This window comes from Chiloscyllium plagiosum, chromosome 30 (genome assembly GCF_004010195.1).
Source record: "Chiloscyllium plagiosum isolate BGI_BamShark_2017 chromosome 30, ASM401019v2, whole genome shotgun sequence".
NCBI classification, from domain to species: domain Eukaryota; kingdom Metazoa; phylum Chordata; class Chondrichthyes; order Orectolobiformes; family Hemiscylliidae; genus Chiloscyllium; species Chiloscyllium plagiosum.
In genome coordinates this window covers 40,098,195-40,105,350 of record NC_057739.1, presented here as the reverse complement: position 1 = coordinate 40,105,350, position 7,156 = coordinate 40,098,195, and positions in this window count along the sequence as shown.

Below are 7,156 nucleotides of genomic sequence, written 5' to 3'. Positions count from 1 at the left end.
TAGCCCCAGCCAATTCAGCCTCTCTCTATGGTTCAAACCCTCCAACCCTGGCAACATCCTTGTAAATTTTGTCTGAACCCTTTCACGTTTCACAACATCCTTCCTATAGCAGGGAGACCAGAGTTGACCACTGTATTCCAAAAGTGGCCTTGCCAATGTCCTGTACAGTCACAAAATGACTTCTTAACTCCTACAGTCAACTGACCAATAAAGGCAAGCATACCAAATGCTGCCTTCACTATCCTGTCTACCTGGGACTCCACTTTCAAGGAACTATGAACCTTCACTCCCAAGGTATCTTTGTTTACGGGAAATTAAAATGTAGGCTTGTAAATTAAAGTATGAAATGCTTTGTTTTAAAAATTTGGACAGTTCATTATTTAGGTCATTTTTCTTTGTTTTAGTGAGGGGGATAAATAGGACAAATAAATTTGCCAAATAATTTCTACTTTGGACGACGTGTGAGCGGTCAGGAGGAAGGTCAGTATCTCAGTAAGGAGGTACCTTTTGCTGAGAGACTGCTGATAGGCACCAGAAATCTTACAGAGAATGTGAGAAATACCTCCAGTCAAACTCATGCTCCCCAGACTGAAGATGAAGACTTGCCCAACGTGAATGACTTCACTGTCCACTGCAATGAGGTTGTAAGCTCCCGGTTGGAATTCAAAACTGGGAACCAAGAGACAGTTGAGATTACGGAATTACAGGACATCCAGACAGAAGACTTGGAGAAAAATGAAGCCAAAGCATTTGCCAAGGAAGAGAGTGAAATATTGGAGGATACATGCAATCCAGAAAAAATATTTGAATTGAATGAAAACTTAATTTCTGAGAATGATTACGCTGGTGAAATGAATGGAAACGTTTCTTTGGATGCAACTAATCCCATTGGACCCAAAGCAGGAACATACGGAATGGCAATTGATAGATACATGAGAGTAGTAGCAATTTCTGTGGGAGGGAAACTATCAAGTTGAATTTATTCAATAGAGATGGAGCCACCCAACTGCCAGATGTAGAAGGTACTGATAAGCAATGTTGTGTGCGGTAAACAATGCATATGCATTCGTGGACATTTGTGAAAAGACATTCAATACAATGAACACAATATAAAGACATTTGGCAGAAGTGAAATAATCTAACACAGGACAATAAAGTAATTGCTGGCATCACATAAGAGTTCAACCAAAAATTCTTGGGTGCAGGTTTGGTAGGTTGAAGGAAACCTGGGGGTAAAGTAAACATGGAAATGTAGTTCTAACTGCTGTATTAAACATGCCTTTTGGGCACAATTGACGTTTAACGCATTGTTTGAGAATCACAGATTTGTTACTATGTTGAAGGAGGCTGTTCGGCCCATCGTGCCAGTATGAGTTCTGTTATCCAGTACCTATCTCCTGCTTTTTTCCTCTTACTCCTGCATACCATTTCTATCCAAATAACCATATTAGAATGGAGCATTAGCATAAACACTACAGAGCTTAACCGTTCCAATTATAGAACCCCCCCCCCCTGCTGAGAAACCTAGAATTGGCTGAGGGGGAATCTGTTATAGGCAATAGAAGCCAGGAACATGGGAATGCAGGAATTAGGAACAGGTGTAAGCAATTCCGCCCTTTGAGATGGCGAACATGATCTTATCCTGGTCTCAACTCCACTTTCCTGCCTGCTTCCCTTTATTCTCCTTTTCATCAGAAACATATCTTTCTTGAATCTGTTGATTGATTCTGCCTCCACTGGACTCTGGGGCAGTGAGTTTCACACATTCACAACCCTCTGAATGGAGACAACTTGGTAGCAAGGTACACTTCTTAGGAAAAGGAGAACTCTCAAGTTCACTACATTACATTAGGCCAACCCACCTAAGCTGCACATCGTTGGACTGTGGTAGGAAACCCAGACAATCACCTGAGACTGGAATCGAACATGGGGCCGTGAGGCAGCAACATTAACCGCTGAGCCACCATGTCACCCAATCATGGCAGGTAATTTGATTAAGAGAGCACCACAATTGATGGGTTATCCTATCCAAATCCAACATCTCTTAGCACTCCCGTTCCAGCCTAGATTAAGTTTGATTCCTAAGCTCCCTTTCCTTAATTGAGATGAGCTAATTATGTCCAAATTAGAAATCGAAATTAGAGCATTCGTGGATTAATATATCTTGATTTACAAACTCTATTAGCCTAAAGGATAATGGTCATTCTCCACTGGTTTGAGACCCCAAATGACCATTTAATTCATTTCTTAGCTTAACCTGGGCGATAAATACATAAACACCTGAATTTATAATGTAGAACTGAACCACTCTGCTACCGCAGTTGTATGAGGATGGTATTAATGTTTTTCACCTAACTGGTTATCTGACCCCTCTCATAGTGAAAGATGCTAAATAGACCTCTTAAACAAAATCCCTAAAAAGATTTGTCTTTAGAAATTATCAACACCATCAAAACTTAGTCAACAAACTAGTAAACTGCCTAATCCAAAACTGTTTCTATATTTTTACAGATCAAACCAGTACCACTCCAATACTTTCACCAAGTAGCAATCCATTTGGAAAACAGAAGTTTAAACAAATAAATAAGAAGTGTCAGCCTGCCAAACATCTGTGGCACTAAACATCGCACAAAGAAAACAGTACAAGACAGTCCAGCTTGTTCAAGAAGCCTCGCATTGGTCAATGTTAAACCAGCAGCTCACATCACCTTGCATCTGTGGGAAACAGGTCCAACATGAACAAGGAGATGGTTAGCGAGACATTTGGACTTTTCCTCTTTGACAATGATCAGACTTAAGTGAAGGAGGGATGTTCTACAGAAAGCAAGCTTAAACGTAAAGCTCAGAAACTGATCCAGGATCATATTCTACACACCACCAACCTCCTGAAGGAAGAAGAAACCATTTTTAAATCTTCCAAATCTCAAACTAAGTCCAAGGAAAATAATGAGTCACAGTCATTGGAGATGAAAGACACTTGGATGACCAATAATCTGAGTGGCAACAGAATTTGTCTGGAGACTTTCAGCTGAGTTCATACACTGATCTACAGGCTTCCAACAGTTTACTTGTTAGTCAAGTTGCAGTTTCTGAAACTTCACATCAATAGGACAGTCACTCCACACTCTATAGTCATCCCAGCGTGCAACTGAGATTCAATCTGTCTCGAAAGAGCGTTTTGAAACAAGACGTTAAGCATAATTGTGAAACTTGTCAGTTTACAAATGGATACAAACTGGTTGCTGACACAGAATTCAATCTATTTGATACAACTGAAGAGAACGCTGTATTAGACACCTCCAGTCTACCAGACATAGTAGGATTTGCCTACAATAAATGAAAGAAACCAGAGCACATTTCTCTTTTCGTCCAAAATTTTGCAGCAGGTATTTCTGAGCATGAGCACACTGGAACGTCCATTAGCAAAGAAATTGCTTTAGTGGATGAAGCCCATACATCAGTTGGAGATCAAGTTGTGTTGGGTAGAGCTATCACTAAAGAAACTGTATAGTCGCTTGAGAATTCTGCAGCACCTGCAGAAAGTGCAATTGCAAACAGCATGATGACAGAAGATGAAATGAGCCCGGCTGGATCAGTCAGTGCATCCTTTAGCTGGCCGTATGCTTGGAGTGCACAAAGTCCAGAGCATTGGGGCTAAAGCACTACACTTGAGTCTGCTCTGGGGTCAGAACACAGTGAACAAACCTCTCGCCAAATGTTAACTCAAAGGACAATGAACCTGGGCAATGGGATTCCAGCACAGGAGCCAGGGAAAACCACCTGAATAGGCAAGACGATCGATCTGAAGCAATATCCTTCCAAAGTGTCACTCGTACAAAGAGTGCATCAACAAACAGGGAATCAAAGCTGGAACGGGAAGACATTTTCAATCTCCAGTTATAGCATACTCAGAAAGAGTCTCTGAGCATCAAGCTGCAGAGATAAGGAGAAACTGCAATCTGAATTTTAGGGATTGTGATCACAAGGCGAAATATTACAAAAATATCTACAAGTCATAATCGAGGAAATGCAACATCCAGTTCCATCTGATGGAATTCAGCACAAAGTGTTGCAGGAGAGTTCGGCTCTCACTGTCCAGGCCAACATTACACTAGAAAATGTTGTGATTCCGCAAACCCCAAGTAAAATTGGTCTCCAGCCATTTGGATCGTCTGGATGTGTTCATGAAAGGAATGACATGAATTCAGCGTACAGTCTGTGGTTTTTGAAGAGTACCTTTGGCAACAGGATGGCAGAGCGAATCCCCACTGCTGCATGTGAAGGACGTGGTTTAAGCTCATCGCAGGATTTTCAGTTCAGACAGGCCGCCAGGCATTCAGCTCATCATCAGATAGGAGCGGAGGATAAGGGACCTGTAGGTGCTACAGGAGTCCAAGAGAATGTCTGTGTACCTGGAGAGTTTTGGCAGCAGAACCCAGATGGACAATGAATTAATGCTAATCAACACATTTTACAATCTGAAGAAAACATTAGATTTTGAATAAAGATCACATAACCTGACCATTTGTTGCACAGCCGGTTCTGATATAGCGCAATAGTTAGTTTCCCGTGCAATCTCACGTTATAAGAAAATCGTGTAATAGCAACACCACTTAAACTAATGGGGCTGCAATTGTGTTATAGCCAATACAGGGAAGGAAAGTTCGCGTTCTACATGATCTAATGGTCTAAGTTCTCCAATCACCTTCTAGCCAATACAGGGAAGGAAAGTTCGAATTCTACAAATAATGGTCTAAATTCTTCAATTGCGTTATAGCCAATTTGTGTTGACAAAAGGTGCATTATAACAGAACCAACTGAATATGCCATCTTTATTACTGAAAAATTATTTAAATTTTGCAGTTGCTGACATTTGATTACAAACAGCAAGGCTAAGTGCTCCCGGTCTAAAAAGATTTGACAGCCTATTAGTCTTGGAGTCATCAAAGCACATCTGGAGGTTATTTGGCCCATCAAATCCATGCTGGCTCTGTGAAGCAATCCAATCCATCTCATTCATTGTCTCCACTCAAAGGATTACAGATCTTTGGAATTCCCTAACCCATTGAGCTGTGGATTTTCAGTTGTTTGAGGCTGAAGTAGATAAACACTTTGAGTTCAAGTCAATTTACAAGATTTGCACTGATGCACAAATATGAATGAATAATCAGTTTGAAATCTTCAGTATTAATGTTATAATATTACTCTGATAAAATCGCTCAGAAATAATTAAATGAGCTAATTTATCTTTTGGTTCCAGACAGCGGTACTAATTAGAAGTCCAAAGCTCTGGTGCTTATGTATATTATCTGAATCCTCAAGCTGTGAATCGACTGCCTTCTGATTCTTTCCCTCTGTGCCAGCCCAGTTGGCATTTCTGTAACCTGTCAGTTTGAAGATTGTGTAGTAAGGCTCCATCCTCAAAACCTTAGCAGCTGGGCTGGCATTTCTGTGTAGCACAGAGAGGTGCAGCTCTTGGGAAGGTTATGTCAGTTAATATTCCTTCCTTAACCAACCCCACCGAAAGTGGGTGAACATATCCCTTAAAACAATGGAATTACTTAGCAAACACACGTGAGAACAGCTGAAATGTTGCTGGAACAAACCGTGCGGAGTATTTCCATCCATTGCTATTGTTGCGTCAGCTTTTCAGCATTCAGTATTTGGTGAACACGTTTTGACTGTTGTGAATGCAAGGTTTTTCCAAAAATGCATGTTGTAATTCCAATATACAAATAGAGCACTCATTAAAGTTTAAAATCAGAACTGAATTATTACACATGACGGACAAGCAGTGTTGTTATCATATGGTTCACTCGAGGGAAAGCCAAGTTATTGGTGGGACAGTAGACAGTGAAGAAGGTTTTCTAAGATTGCAAATGGATCTTGATCGAATGGGTCAATGAGTTGAAAAATGGAAAAATGTGAGGTATTCCATTTTGGTACAACAAACAAGGGTGGGGCTTATATAATTAATGGAATAACCTTGCGTCGTGTTGTAGTACAGAGGCACCTAAGAGTGCAGCTACATAATTCTTTGAAATTTGCAGGGTAGTTAAAAATGTCTTTGGCATGCTTGTGTTCATTGTTCAGTCCTTTGAGTATAGGAGTTGGGATCTCATGTTGAGCTTCTGCAGGACATTGGTGAGGCCTCTTCTGGAGTACTGTGTCCAGTTATGGTCATCCATTTATAGGAAGGATATTATTAAGCTGAAGAAGGTGCAGAAGAGATTTACCATGATGTTGCCGGTTATGGATGGGTTGAGTTATAAAGAAAGGCTGGATAGACTGGGAATTTTTCACTGGAGTGTAGGAGGTTGAGAGGTGACCTTTTAGAGTTTTATAAAATCATGAGTGGTATAAATAGGGTTAATGATAGGTGTCCCCTTAGGATGGAGACATATTGTTAAGATTAGATTAGATTAGATTAGATTACAGTGTGGAAACAGGCCCTTCGGCCCAACAAGTCCACACCGACCCGCCGAAGCGAAACCCACCCATACCCCTACATTTACCCCTTACCTAACACTACGGGCAATTTAGTATGGCCAATTCACCTGACCCTGCACATCTTTGTGATGTGGGAGGAAACCGGAGCACCCGGAGGAAACCCACGCAGACACGGGGAGAACGTGCAAACTCCATACAGTCAGTCGCCTGAGGTGGGAATTGAACCCGGGTCTCTGGCGCTGTGAGGCAGCAGTGCTAACCACTGTGCCACCGTGCCGCCCACAAAGTTAAGGTTAGAGGATAGAGATTTAAAAAGGACATGTGAGGCAAATGTTTTACACAGAGGGTGGTTCTCATGTGGAATGAACTTCCTGAGGAAGTGGTGGATGCAGGCTCAATTATGACATCCAAAAGAAGTTTGGATGGGTACATGAATAGGAAAGTTTGGAAGGATATGGGCCAGGAGCAGGCAGGTGGGACTAGTTTAATTTGGGATTATGGTTGGCGTGGACTGGTTAGACTGAAGGGTCTGTTTCTGTGCTTTGTTTCTATGAACTGTTTGGTTTAATGTGGTAGAGGAAAGCCTACTTCCTGGCCTAATTAGAAGAGACCCCTGTGATTAACAAAATAAATTTTATTGCATGTTAACAACTAGTTATAGGTTACAATAATAAGGCAGACTTTGGGCTCTTATGGTGCAGTGGTA